The following is a 15,310-nucleotide window of genomic DNA, read 5'->3' as shown; positions in this document are numbered from 1 at the left end:
GCTGAGCGCCCGGTGCAGCGCTCAGAGCTCACTGTGGGCAGCGCACACACACACGCATACGCACACACAGTGCACACGCACACAGCACACACACAGTGCACACACACACACACACACACACACAGTGCACATGCACACACACACACACACACACAGTGCACATGCACACACACACACACACACACACACACACACACTCACACACAGCGCACACACACACACACAGTGCACACACACACGCAGCGCACACACACACACACACAGTGCACATGCACACACACGCACACACACGCACACACAGTGCACACGCACACAGCACACACACAGTGCACACACACAGCGCACACACACACGCACACACAGTGCACAAGCACACACAGTGCACACGCACACACACACACAGTGCACACACACACACACACACAGTGCACACACACAGCGCACACACACACACACACAGCGCACACACACACACGCACACACAGTGCACACACACACACTCTGAATCAAAGCCAGTTCAAAGCACCCTAACATGTTTTTTACTCGGCCCACCTCTTTCTGAAGTGGCTGCAAATGTTTTCTTTTTTTTCCAGGAACAGGCATCTCTGGGAGAATAGTGAGCCTCCGTTCCAATCAATGCGGATTGTTTCGGTGAGGTCAGGTGGGAGAAGCATTTGTTGAGTTGTTGGCAGGGTCATCACCTGCTGCAGCTGTGAAATCCTATCAGAATTCATCAGGAGAGCCATTTCATTCCTCTTAACTCACTTTCACTCTTTGCTGTCTTTCTTCTTTAGCATGATGCCAACACCAGGGAGGTTTCCAACACGTCCATTCAGCTCAGTGGATTACCATCCAGAATATACTCTGATATATCATCTAGTTCCTCGAAGGGAAGGCAGTAAAACAGTAAAACAAGACCTGGAAGCAAGAGCTGAGATACCATTCAAATCAACAAGTCATGAATTAGATTCATATTGTAGCATTGTCTGATTGAGGTCTGCATGTGTTCCTCTCTCCCTGTCTTTTGTGGCCTCCACCAGCTTTCTGTCTCTTATGTGGGAGCGAATGCCTGGTGATGTATTGTCTGTCCAGCAGCCCAAACAGAGTGCAACACCTCATTGTAAAACAGGGCTGCTTTAGGACAAGTCTGAGAGGCTGTTTAGGACCACAGTCACTCTGGTGTGCAGCTGAGGTCAGCGATTACAAACGCAACAACCTCCGCCAGCACTGTCAGGAGAAAATGATCAAGTGGAAAGCTGTAGAGGGAAAATCAATGTTCTGCTGGGTGCAGCTGGGAGGTGGCAATGGTGCACAGGACAATAAAAGTGGGAGCTGCAAAGTGCAGCAAGGGGGGTGAGAAAAAGAGTAAAAGGATTGTGGGTGGGGGCGGGGTGAAGAGACACAGCGTTCCTGTGCCAAATGGTTGGTGGTGTTGAAACAAAAGTGTGTGTTCCAGCAGGAGATGTTACACCTAGCATCAACAAAGACTGCAGTCCCTTCTGGCTGACCGGCTGAGCGTTTGGACAGCTGGCCTCATAAGCGATAGCATGCTAGCACCCAACCATAGGAAGACTCCTACACATAGGGTTGCCATCCCGTATACGGGACGATTCCGTTTTTCAACAGACGGTTGGCAACCCTACCTCCACATCTGAGAGAGAGTGGGCACTGCTGAGTGGTGGAGGTGGTGAGCTTACTTATTCATAGGTTGCAGTGTGAACACCTGAGAAAATACCAGGTTTCCTCCAAACTTCCCAATCCCCACAAAAGGAAACTTTCTGTGGATATGGCTCAAACGGAATATCTCCAGAACACAACATGATTTGATTAGAATTCACATGATAAGCTGTGTTGTACACCTCCCCATGCTGCGGCTGACAGTAAGTGGACCCCTCATTAATAACTCGACTGAAATCAAATCCAGTTGTCCCAGTCTCCCATGTGAGCCACTCTTAAAGAAGCCTGCCGGAGTGACAGGGCTGGGCTGTGAGAGACACCTGCCAGGCTTTGTCAATCAGCAGCACAGGAAGGGGTCAGTGGCCGGGTGGGTCCCAGAACAGTTCCAGGGTTACTCTGTTGGAGAGGATCAGCAGCACAGGAATGGGTCAGTGGCTGGGTGGGTCCCAGAACAGTTCCAGGGTTACTCTGTTGGAGAGGATCAGCAGCACAGGAATGGGTCAGTGGCTGGGTGGGTCCCAGAACAGTTCCAGGGTTACTCTGTTGGAGAGGATCAGCAGCACAGGAATGGGTCAGTGGCTGGGTGGGTCCCAGAACAGTTCCAGGGTTACTCTGTTGGAGAGGATCAGCAGCACAGGAATGGGTCAGTGGCTGGGTGGGTCCCAGAACAGTTCCAGGGTTACTCCGTTGGAGGGGATCAGCAGCACAGGAATGGGTCAGTGGCTGGATGGGTCCCAGAACAGTTCCAGGGTTACTCCGTTGGAGGGGATCAGCAGCACAGGAATGGGTCAGTGGCCGGGTGGGTCCCAGAACAGTTCCAGGGTTACTCCGTTGGAGGGGATCAGCAGCACAGGAATGGGTCAGTGGCTGGATGGGTCCCAGAACAGTTCCAGGGTTACTCCGTTGGAGGGGATCAGCAGCACAGGAATGGGTCAGTGGCACACAGAGCTGGAAGAGTGCTCCTTAATGCAGGACCGTGTTGTGGATTCTGCCAGTCCTCTCATTGTGTGAACACTGTTAATTCAGACTGTTTCACTTGATCCTGGTCTGACTGATGAATCATTTCAAGAATTTAGAAATCAGTGCAGAGGAGGACTCAGACAACAGCAGATTGGTCAGTTTGTGTTTTCCTACTCTGACACATGCCAGATAGGAATGGCAATATCTCAGCCTCAGTGGGAGGAAACTATCTGTGTGCTTTGAGGCCCTCGAGGCGTGAGTGACTGGCTTAATAAGAGCGATTTAGATTTGGACACAGAGAAACATATATAGTGTGTGAATAAATACATTAGTGTCTGAAGTAGGCCTTTCCCTTGATTCATTATGTATGAGGAGATGTGTAAGAACCCCAAACCTATACCTGTTATACTCAGGCCCCTTTGCAGAAAGTGAGGGAGGCATGTCTGGAATGTCCAACTAAAACACTTCTCCAACACAGTGTTTGGCTGTCAGAGACACAGATCAAAGGCTGTGCTCTCTCCCTGCTACTAATTTCAGCCAACTGACTCGTATTGTGAGCTCCGCTGTTGTTTTGCTTGTGATTTGACACATTGACTCATCACCAGCGACAGCAATTCTTTGTTTGTCCTTTTACCTCTTCTGTCTCTATATTTAGCCATGGTACAGGCTCCCTCATTGAGGTATACCACTCGTCTCACTGAGTTCAGGGCCAGGCAGAAACTACCACAGGCATCCTCAGAGAGGGCAGGCTCTGCCGTCACAGAGTCTGCCCTTGTGGCTCTGCAATGCCACTTTCTCAGGGAAGCCATCCACTACAAAAAAAACCAACTCAAACCAAACTAAAACAAAGCTGTGCTATTCACAACCTCAAGTATGCCGTCTCAAGGTGAGGCGCCTCATTCAGTGCTGAGGTAAACGCTGCTGGTTTTGTTAAAACAACAGCCTTCCTCCCACAGAGTCAGGAAGGTCAACCCAAGTGCCGAGAACAAAACAAAGGAATTGGAGATTTTCATCGTTAGCTCGTCATAGGCTGCTGAACGGCTTGCCGAGCCTTCGGTAGTGAGACTGCTGTCTGCTTGTAGTCACTGGAGATAGAACTGTCAGCAGTTTCCTTTAACAAAAGTCCGGTAGTTTTATCGAGCACTAGAGGTCCAAAGAGATTGTTTCCTGGTCAGCTTAGCATGGTCACAGCCAGGACCACTTCTGGTCTGTTTCTTCTTAAATATATACAACATTATACACAGCAGCAGAATCTCCCCAAGCAACATCAGGGGACTCTGACTCATGTGTCTGAAGAACCAAAAAGCAGAAGCACTGGTAAAAATAGCCCCTGCAGTCCTGACAATCATTTTCTGCACTCCTCTATCACAACTTCAGGACTCTGGATATACTATATGCATGTGTGTGTGTGTGTGTGTGTGTGTGTATCTGATATAATAATACAAACTATACTGTTGATATTTTTAGATAGAAAGTTCAACTGGGCAAATATTAGTAGACAAACGAGTGGCTAAGATTATGCTGCTGAACAGCCTGTGGAGCAGAGCTTGAAGATCATGATAATATCCAGGTTTTAGCATGTGAGCTAATGAGCCCTGTGGGTCACCCATCAACCATCTGATGTGCACCTTTCATGATAGCACCAATGGAGGCGAGTGTTCCCTGAATATGCACGATGTTATTGGAAGTGCAGAGGAAGTCAGAGGGTGTCAATAAGGGAGGGGAAAAAGTGAAAAAGTAATCAACTGTTTTAGAGAAAGAAGAAAAAACTAAGCCTGCTAATCCTGGTCTGTCATGTGCTCTGCTTGTTTGGCCATGTGCTTTTAGTGCTCAGCCTCAGTACCAATGTGCTCTGGCTGTTGCTCTGGCTGTTGCTCTGGCTGTTGCTCTGACTGTTGCTCCGGCTGTTGCTCTGACTGTTGCTCTGGCTGTTGCTGCGGCTGTTGCTCTGGCTGTTGCTGCGGCTGTTGCTGCGGCTTTTGCTCTGGCTGTTGCTGCGGCTGTTGCTGTTGCTGCGGCTGTTGCTCTGGCTGTTGCTCTGGCTGTTACTGCAGCTGTTGCTCTGGCTGTTGCTCTGGCTGTTGCTGCGGCTGTTGCTCTGGCTGTTGCTGCGGCTTTTGCTCTGGCTGTTGCTCTGGCTGTTGCTCTGGCTGTTGCTGCGGCTGTTGCTGCGGCTGTTGCTCTGGCTGTTGCTCTGGCTGTTGCTGCGGCTGTTGCTCTGGCTGTTGCTGCGGCTGTTCCTGCGGCTTTTGCTGTGGCTGTTGCTGTGGCTGTTGCTCTGACTGTTGCTCAGGCTGTTGCTGTGGCTGTTGCTCTGGCTGTTGCTGCGGCTGTTCCTGCGGCTTTTGCTCTGGCTGTTGCTGCGGCTGTTGCTCTGGCTGTTGCTCTGGCTGTTGCTGCGGCTTTTGCTCTGACTGTTGCTCTGGCTGTTGCTGCGGCTTTTGCTGTTGCTCTGGCTGTTGCTGCGGCTGTTGCTGCGGCTGTTGCTCTGGCTGTTGCTCTGGCTGTTGCTGCGGCTGTTGCTGCGGCTGTTCCTGCGGCTTTTGCTCTGGCTGTTGCTGTGGCTGTTGCTGTGGCTGTTGCTCTGGCTGTTGCTGCGGCTGTTGCTCTGACTGTTGCTGCGGCTGTTGCTCTGGCTGTTGCTCTGACTGTTGCTGCGGCTGTTGCTCTGGCTGTTGCTCTGGCTGTTGCTCTGGCTGTTGCTCTGGCTGTTGCTGCGGCTGTTGCTCTGGCTGTTGCTCTGACTGTTGCTGCGGCTGTTGCTCTGGCTGTTGCTGCGGTTGTTGCTGCAGCTGTTGCTCTGGCTGTTGCTCTGGCTGTTGCTCTGGCTGCTGTGGGTGGTGGTATTTCTCTCTGGGGCTGATGAATAATGCTGATGAGCCACACACACTGGCTAGTTCCTCTTAGCTCTTCTAAATAAGGCCAGGTAGGCTGGTAGGGAGCGGAGGGTGTCTTCCCACCACACACACACTGTCCACAGCCATAACCAGCCCGAGTTTACGCTCCTCTTTGAGCCTGGTTTATGTTGGAGGTGAGACAGCCTCATCCAGGGTCGGAACACGGGTCCACCTCAGGGAGAGTGTGTGGTGTGTATGTTAAACTTTTGTCGGGAGATTGGACTGAAGACAAGTTTCGGTGCAATCTGTTGGTTCCCTTAGCTCGGAAAGTGTTTTTGAATTGGTTCAGTATGTATGAATTGGACTCATTTCTAATTTAATTAATTGGATTTGATTGGATTATGATGACAATGAATTGTACTCTCTTTGGCTTTAATTTAACAACAAATGTCATCTCAAGGTACTGCAATGATACAATTTAAGTGCCTTGAGATGACATTTGTTGTAATTTGGCGCTATATAAATAACATTTTATTGAATTGAACTATTAGTTTAAAATATGAGCCTCGAATGAGCTCAAATATGAGCATTCAGCCCTGTCGGCCCGCTGTCGGCCCGCATTCAGCCCGCTGTCGGCCCGCATTCGGCCCGCATTCAGCCCACTGTCGGCCCGCATTCGGAACACGGAGGTAGCAGGTAGCAGAAACATGGCTGCAACAAAAACCCAGAACTAAAAACAGGAATCAGTCACATTAACAGAACATAATTCTAGTTTCCACACTGTAGGACTGAGGCTGAACAGCCAAGCCGCACCACAGGGAGGGGCATGTTTAAATATATGCAATGAGCAATCACTTTGTTATCCAACCAGCTTGCATAGTGCACATCTATATTAGGTTAGTGTAGCACAGGCCTGTTGCATTTTAGGAGCAGGTGACTGGACATTCCTGCCTGTATTAGGTCTGACAATTTACTGTGGGGGAGTAGCGAGCAGGCAGAATAGTCTATGAAGGGGGAGGGAGGGGGAGGTACATGGCCAAACAATTCTCCAGTTGGAAAATCTCATTAAATCTTGCTTACCTGTACTCAAACTGTACTGTATTGATTCTCACTATCATCAGTAAGTCCACGTTTAGCTCACAGAGAGGCTGAGCATCAGTGTATAGCACTGTCACAAATTCACCATCTTCACTCTGGTCAAGAATGAGAGTGTGATTTAGTTTGATACAGAGACTGCAGTGAGATCTGTGCACACACCGACACAAAAAGAGATAAATGGTGAAGAGGTGGGAGGAGAGGAGCTGCTAATGGCTTAAAAACGACAAAGCTGGCCCGTCACGTACGATGCTCATCTGACCTGACGGCTGCCCCGGAGAGGTGCTGTCACAGAGTGTCAGGGAGACCCAGGGAAACACAGAGAGAGCATAGCTGATGAAATGAAACACTGAGGGCCAGAAAGAGGGAAATTAAAGGAACAGAGTGTGACAGGAGGGAAAAAGGGAGAAACTTAAGAGTGTGCAAACAAGGGTGAACATTCATGTTGGTGTGTGAGAGCCTCAGAAAAGGTCAGGTGTTCTGACCCTGTGGGGACAGGTATGTAGGCCAACAAACAGCACACTCACATCCATGGACAGCTGGAAGAGCAGAATTTACTTCTTTTTTTGTAAACTGGTTGCCTCTAATTTTACGCAATTGGAAGTTCCTGTTTAATAGTAATGAGCAGGACAACACACCTCAGTGAAGTCATGGTCAAGATCCACACTGACTGGCTTCACCGCTCCACTTCTCCTTCTCATTGAGAATCCTTTTCTTTCTAGCGTTTGGACGACACCAGATCCCTCTCCAGTTTCCAGACTGGGCCAGACGTCCTGCAAACACGCTGCCCGAGGCTGGGCTAGCGCTCGCTTGGTCACAGTGGCTGCTTGTTGTTTGTGTGAAACAGGCGAGAAAGGAGCGAACACAGACAACTGACATCAACAAAAGCTTCTTTGTCACCTCAGTCCTCCACCAACACTCCCCTTGGTGTCCTTTCCTTTTCCCCCTGGCTAAATGGCCTTTCCCCGTGTGATCGGGAACAGTTAGCCCCCCTTTTCCCACATCATCACCCTCCAGGACGACTCCAGCTGACGAGCAGTCAACCGGTGCTGCTCACACCATTACCCTGCTGTTAAATGAGCGTGAGGGCGGACAGCCGACAGGATGGACAGCTCTGAAAATCTGTCCTGCTAAACCAGCCGAGAAACAGTTTGTGTGTGTATCCATATAAAGATGCTACATACTGCTCCCATCACTGTGGCGGCGCTCCATCACTGTGGCTGCGCTCCATCCCTGTGGCTGCGCTCCATCCCTGTGGCTGCGCTCCATCCCTGTGGCTGCGCTCCATCACTGTGGCTGCTCCCATCACTGTGGCTGCGCTCCATCGCTGTGGCTGCGCTCCATCGCTGTGGCTGCGCTCCAGTGGCTGTGGCTGCGCTCCCATCCCTGTGGCTGCTCCCATCACTGTGGCTGCGCTCAATCACTGTGGCTGCGCTCCATCGCTGTGGCTGCTCCCATCACTGTGGCTGCGCTCCATCCCTGTGGCTGCGCTCCATCCCTGTGGCTGCGCTCCATCGCTGTGGCTGCGCTCCATCCCTGTGGCTGCGCTCCATCGCTGTGGCTGCGCTCAATCACTGTGGCTGCGCTCCATCGCTGTGGCTGCTCCCATCACTGTGGCTGCGCTCCATCCCTGTGGCTGCGCTCCATCGCTGTGGCTGCGCTCCATCCCTGTGGCTGCGCTCCATCGCTGTGGCTGCGCTCCATCGCTGTGGCTGCGCTCCATCGCTGTGGCTGCGCTCCATCCCTGTGGCTGCGCTCCATCGCTGTGGCTGCGCTCCATCGCTGTGGCTGCGCTCCCATCCCTGTGGCTGCGCTCCCATCCCTGTGGCTGCGCTCCCATCCCTGTGGCTGCGCTCCATCACTGTGGCTGCGCTCCATCACTGTGGCTGCTCCCATCACTGTGGCTGCGCTCCCATCACTGTGGCTGCGCTCCATCACTGTGGCTGCGCTCCCATCGCTGTGGCTGCGCTCCAGTGGCTGTGGCTGCGCTCCCATCCCTGTGGCTGCGCTCCCATCCCTGTGGCTGCGCTCCATTGCTGTGGCTGCGCTCCAGTGGCTCTGGCTGCGCTCCCATCCCTGTGGCTGCTCCCATCACTGTGGCTGCGCTCCATCACTGTGGCTGCACTCCATCACTGTGGCTGCACTCCATCACTGTGGCTGCGCTCCATCACTGTGGCTGCTCCCATCACTGTGGCTGCGCTCCCATCGCTGTGGCTGCGCTCCCATCACTGTGGCTGCGCTCCCATCCCTGTGGCTGCGCTCCAGTGGCTGTGGCTGCGCTCCATCGCTGTGGCTGCGCTCCAGTGGCTGTGGCTGCGCTCCCATCCCTGTGGCTGCTCCCATCACTGTGGCTGCGCTCAATCACTGTGGCTGAGCTCCATCACTGTGGCTGCGCTCCCATCACTGTGGCTGCTCCCATCACTGTGGCTGCGCTCCATCACTGTGGCTGCGCTCCATCACTGTGGCTGCTCCCATCACTGTGGCTGCGCTCCATCCCTGTGGCTGCGCTCCATCGCTGTGGCTGCGCTCCATCACTGTGGCTGCGCTCCATCACTGTGGCTGCTCCCATCACTGTGGCTACGCTCCCATCACTGTGGCTGCGCTCCATCACTGTGGCTGCGCTCCCATCCCTGTGGCTGCGCTCCCATCCCTGTGGCTGCGCTCCAGTGGCTGTGGCTGCGCTCCCATCCCTGTGGCTGCGCTCCCATCCCTGTGGCTGCGCTCCCATCCCTGTGGCTGCGCTCCATTGCTGTGGCTGCGCTCCAGTGGCTCTGGCTGCGCTCCCATCCCTGTGGCTGCTCCCATCACTGTGGCTGCGCTCCATCACTGTGGCTGCGCTCCATCACTGTGGCTGCACTCCATCACTGTGGCTGCGCTCCATCACTGTGGCTGCTCCCATCACTGTGGCTGCGCTCCCATCGCTGTGGCTGCGCTCCCATCACTGTGGCTGCGCTCCCATCCCTGTGGCTGCGCTCCAGTGGCTGTGGCTGCGCTCCATCGCTGTGGCTGCGCTCCAGTGGCTGTGGCTGCGCTCCCATCCCTGTGGCTGCTCCCATCACTGTGGCTGCGCTCAATCACTGTGGCTGAGCTCCATCACTGTGGCTGCGCTCCCATCACTGTGGCTGCTCCCATCACTGTGGCTGCTCTCCATCACTGTGGCTGCGCTCCATCACTGTGGCTGCACTCCATCGCTGTGGCTGCGCTCCATCACTGTGGCTGCTCCCATCACTGTGGCTGCGCTCCATCCCTGTGGCTGCGCTCCATCGCTGTGGCTGCGCTCCATCGCTGTGGCTGCGCTCCATCACTGTGGCTGCTCCCATCACTGTGGCTGCGCTCCAGTGGCTGTGGCTGCGCTCCCATCCCTGTGGCTGCTCCCATCACTGTGGCTGCGCTCCATCGCTGTGGCTGCGCTCCATCGCTGTGGCTGCGCTCCATCGCTGTGGCTGCTCCCATCACTGTGGCTGCTCCCATCACTGTGGCTGCGCTCCAGTGGCTGTGGCTGCGCTCCAGTGGCTGTGGCTGCGCTCCATCGCTGTGGCTGCGCTCCAGTGGCTGTGGCTGCGCTCCCATCCCTGTGGCTGCGCTCCAGTGGCTGTGGCTGCGCTCCAATCCCTGTGGCTGCGCTCCCATCCCTGTGGCTGTGCTCCAGTGGCTGTGGCTGCGCTCCATCGCTGTGGCTGCGCTCCAGTGGCTGTGGCTGCGCTCCATCGCTGTGGCTGCGCTCCAGTGGCTGTGGCTGCGCTCCATCTTCTACCTCAACACGCAAAGAGAGAAACGGCTGCTTCTGACAGCAGAAAGGAGCAGCAAGTCAGATGGACGAGATGATACTGATTGATCTCATTTGCGATGTTACTGCTACCCTTAAAATGTTGTTTCCCCTCTGCTCAGCTCAGTCCTGTTCCGTCCTGCTCCAATCAGATGCTGCATTCTGCTCCCTGAGGCCCCAGGATGGAGGCCAGAGTGAGGTCTCTGCACACAGCAGCCAACAGGGTGGGACCTCGATTACCCAAGCACACTGCAATCGTTGGACTAGACTCTCAGAACTATCCCATGTGATGTCACCCACAAGTCAAGTCACTCAGCAGAGAAACACCCAGATATTTTCTAGGATGATGGTTTGGTTCTGGGGCAAAAGATGATGATGCAATTCAGTGTGGGGAGTGTAAAACATCTTGGTAAAAACAAACTCTTGTTCCATTCTGCTAACATTTTCTGGTGAATAAAGGACTCGTAATCCAAGTTTCCCACCAGTGATCCCTGTGGCAAAATGTTCCTTTTTCAGTCTGAGCTCTTAGCTCCCCATCAGTGCTCAACAGTTCAGTAACTCTGACTGGTTCTCCACGTGTGTGCCCATCACACAGCTTTCACAGCTCCACAGCTTGTAGTGCGTGGGCTAAGATTTAGCAGGAGTTAAGGTGAGTTTTGTATAGCCAAAGATGGATGGAAGAGGAGCCCACTCTGTGCATACGGAGGCCATCCTGGGTCACACAGAGCCATGCTGTTCCAGTACGAGTTCCCTGCCGTTCACGGGGAATTCCACCAGGCCACACATGACCCTGAGCCCTGGCCTTCCTGTTCCACTGGGGCCACCCTGCAGCTGAAAGGGAAGAAAGACAGTTCTGTCCAGGGACCGACTCGTCTTATCACAGAGAGTTCCTTATTTTTTACAACCTACACACACGCATGTGTATCTATACACACACACACACATATAAATATATGAGTGTGTATATATCTAAGGTAATGGCATTGTAGTGGTGTAAGTTGTTGGGATGGTGGTATGCAGATGTTGTCAGACAGGTCAGTGATAACATCTGCCTTTTTGTGTGTGTGTGTGTGTGTGCGTGCTTGTGCGCGCATGTGTCTGCGTGCATGTGTGTGTGTGCGTGTGTGTGTGTGTGTGTGCACCTTGCACACAGATCCTGTGTGTGTGTGTGTGCGCGCGTGTGTGTGTGTGTGTGCACCTTGCACACAGATCCTGTGTGTGTGTGTGTGTGTGTGCGTGTGTGTGCGTGCTTGTGCGCGCATGTGTCTGCGCATGTGTGTGTGCGCGAATGTGTGCGCACACACACACAGATCATGTGTGTGCACCTTGCACACAGATCCTGTGTGTGTGTGTGTGTGTGTGTGTGTGTGTGTGCGCGTGTGTGCACCTTGCACACAGATCCTGTGTGTGTGTGTGTGTGTGTGTGTGTGTGTGTGTGCACTTTGCACACAGATCCTGTGTGTGATGGATGGAGGGTTTGGCACAGTAAAGCCTCTCCACAGAGGGGTGATCATATGCGGTAATGTTCAGCTAACATTATTCATCTTGTGTTGATGTGGCAGAGCTGAGGCCTCCATACTAATGAGCCAGGCCGTCACTTTACACACACACACACACATTAATGCATACATCCATGAAACACGCCGTAACACACCAGGCTTCTTTTGTCTTCGCTTATTTACACGCTGAAGTGACTGAAGGTAAAGGAGGCTGGATGAGGCCAATGAGAGAATGGAGAGGAAAGGAGATTCTTTTGGAGTCGGAACTGAAGTGCTCACAGCACTCCACCCACATCTCCTTTTCCCCCAGCTGTTGGAACTGGACCTCCACAGAGAGGGAGAATGTGGAGAGGTGAGGACACAGAGAAGCTGCCTCTGAGGAGCTATGAGAGACAGTTTGGGATTCCATCCTAGGACCATGCAGAGATGATCAGGACTCTCTGTTAGTCCAGCAGCTCCCTTACTCCATCCTAGGACCATGCAGAGATGATCTGGGCTCTCTGTTAGTCCAGCAGCTCCCTTACTCCATCCTAGGACCATGCAGAGATGATCAGGGCTCTCTGTTAATCCAGCAGCTCCCTTACTCCATCCTAGGACCATGCAGAGATGATCAGGGCTCTCTGTTAGTCCAGCAGCTCCCTTACTCCATCCTAGGACCATGCAGAGATGATCAGGGCTCTCTGTTAGTCCAGCAGCTCCCTTACTCCATCCTAGGACCATGCAGAGATGATCTGGGCTCTCTGTTAGTCCAGCAGCTCCCTTACTCCATCCTAGGACCATGCAGAGATGATCAGGGCTCTCTGTTAGTCCAGCAGCTCCCTTACTCCATCCTAGGACCATGCAGAGATGATCTGGGCTCTCTGTTAGTCCAGCAGCTCCCTTACTCCATCCTAGGACCATGCAGAGATGATCAGGGCTCTCTGTTAATCCAGCAGCTCCCTTACTCCATCCTAGGACCATGCAGAGATGATCTGGGCTCTCTGTTAGTCCAGCAGCTCCCTTACTCCATCCTAGGACCATGCAGAGATGATCTGGGCTCTCTGTTAGTCCAGCAGCTCCCTTACTCCATCCTAGGACCATGCAGAGATGATTTGGGCTCTCTGTTAGTCCAGCAGCTCCCTTACTCCATCCTAGGACCATGCAGAGATGATCTGGGCTCTCTGTTAGTCCAGCAGCTCCCTTACTCCATCCTAGGACCATGCAGAGATGATCAGGGCTCTCTGTTAGTCCAGCAGCTCCCTTACTCCATCCTAGGACCATGCAGAGATGATCAGGGCTCTCTGTTAATCCAGCAGCTCCCTTACTCCATCCTAGGACCATGCAGAGATGATCTGGGCTCTCTGTTAGTCCAGCAGCTCCCTTACTCCATCCTAGGACCATGCAGAGATGATCTGGGCTCTCTTTGGAAATGACCACCTTGTTGTCCAAGTGAAATGAGTTCAGTGAGAAGGACACAGCAAAAAGCTCAGCTCTGGTCCTCATATGATGGAGTTCAAATCATCAACTTCAGCTTGCCATAACATGAAATCTACATGTTCAGTTATTTCACTCAAAGTAATGATTAACACTGAGGAACGCTTCACTAAAGCCAACAGGGCTGGACTCACAAACACAACATGTGCAGCACATGCGCAGTCCTTCTCCCAGGATGCATGTTTCAGAGCAGCTGCACCCACCCACAGTCAGAGGGAGGCCACATCACACACAGCTTCAGAGAACCATAGCAACTCTTCCACCTTTCTGCGTCACCACACTTCAAATCAAAGCCTTCCATATGGACGGGTGTGGGTGCATCCCTTAAGTCATCCATGGCAGCCTTCCATTATTGTCCAATAAAAGCAGCTGGCGCCATGTCACCGCCAACACCTCCGCCGTCTGCTGCGTTTCCACTGTTAGCTGCACATGGTGACCCAGCAACAGATTTCAGTTAACATGGCACTTCAGTGAAAACGTTCATGTGTCCCTTAAAGCAAGCTTTTTTTCATGTGCCACACCCTGAAGTCTCCAACAAGTCAGCTGAAGGAAATACCCAGACGCTCACACTGGAATGTCTGTCCACAGATTCATAGCTGATGAAAAGCAGAAATAAAAACAGAGCAGAGCTGTGCTGAAACAAGCAAAGGTTAAGTGTACAGCATTGTCATCCTGTTAAAAACAGCCTGGCCAAACAAAAGGTGAGTGATAAGCACGGCGCTGCATCAAAGCCTTCCAGATTAGGGATTATCATCAAATCAGCCGCTGCTCCACAGCCATGGACAGACACCTGCTACTTTACTGTCCCTGATCCGTGGCATGTGTGTGTTTGGGGGGGTTTCATCAATGAGAAAGGTCTCCATGAAACAATGGATGTGATATGTGAACATGTTGGGCAGATTGGTAGTTGCTTTGACTGAAGCCCATGGCCTGTTAATGTCTGTGCAGCTCTGTAGACCATGTGACCCCAGCACATCCACAGAGCTCCACAGGGCCAGCCTCCCCCACCCAAAACCCACTGCCCCAGCAGCCTGCTGCCTCTCTGCCCTCATCACTCTCCTCTGCCAGCAGCGGTGTGAGGATTAAAGAGAAATCCTGACCTGTTCATCCACCTCACTTTAATGCCTGCACTCACTTTAAATGGATCCTCAGAAAGTATCGGGCTGCATTACTGCACAGGTGCTCACCTCACCCCCACCCAGCTCTGCAACAAACAGAACGTTCCAAGTGGGCTCAAACTGTGGGAGGGTTCAGAGAGGATGGTGTGCCCTGCACACACACACTCTCCCTGCTGGAGTCAATGGTGGAGCACTTTCTTTCTCATCTTCATCACCATCTTCATCTAAACCATTAGCAACCTCCTCTCCTGCCATTGTCTGTTCAACTGTTGTCAGAGTGCTCACAGGGAAACAGGGCTGATACTGCTGAGCTGGTGGGAGGGTGAGGCTCTAACCTTGACCTTAACCTTAAGCCTAAGCCTAAGCCTAAGCCTAAGCCTAAGCCTAACCCTAACCCTGGTGGGAGGGTGAGGCACTAACCCTAACCCTAACCCTAAACGTAACCCTGGTGAGAGGGTGAGGCTCTAACCCTAACCCTAAGCCTAACCCTAAACGTAACCCTGGTGGGAGGGTGAGACTCTAACCTTGACCCTAACCCTAAGCCTAACCCTAACCCTAAACGTAACCCTGGTGGGAGGGTGAGGCACTAATCCTAACCCTAAGCCTAACCCTAAACGTAACCCTGGTGGGAGGGTGAGACTCTAACCTTGACCCTAACCCTAAGCCTAACCCTAACCCTAAACGTAACCCTGGTGGGAGGGTGAGGCTCTAACCTTGACCCTAACCCTAAGCCTAAGCCTAACCCTAAACGTAACCCTGGTGGGAGGGTGAGGCTCTAACCTTGACCCTAACCGTAACCCTGGTGGGAGGGTGAGGCTCTAACCTTGACCCTAACCGTAACCCTGGTGGGAGGGTGAGGCTCTAACCTTGACCCTAACCCTAAGC

At 52.8% G+C, this 15,310-nt stretch overlaps 1 protein-coding gene across 1 annotated transcript in view; it reads right to left on the bottom strand.

Moving 5' to 3' along the window:
- Positions 1-15,310, bottom strand: part of zeb1b (zinc finger E-box binding homeobox 1b) — a 48,272-nt gene that overhangs the window by 17,279 nt on the left and 15,683 nt on the right. The window lies entirely within an intron of this gene.

This window comes from Odontesthes bonariensis, chromosome 20 (assembly GCF_027942865.1).
Source record: "Odontesthes bonariensis isolate fOdoBon6 chromosome 20, fOdoBon6.hap1, whole genome shotgun sequence".
Classification (NCBI taxonomy): domain Eukaryota; kingdom Metazoa; phylum Chordata; class Actinopteri; order Atheriniformes; family Atherinopsidae; genus Odontesthes; species Odontesthes bonariensis.
This window is presented reverse-complemented; position numbering and strand designations above follow the sequence as displayed.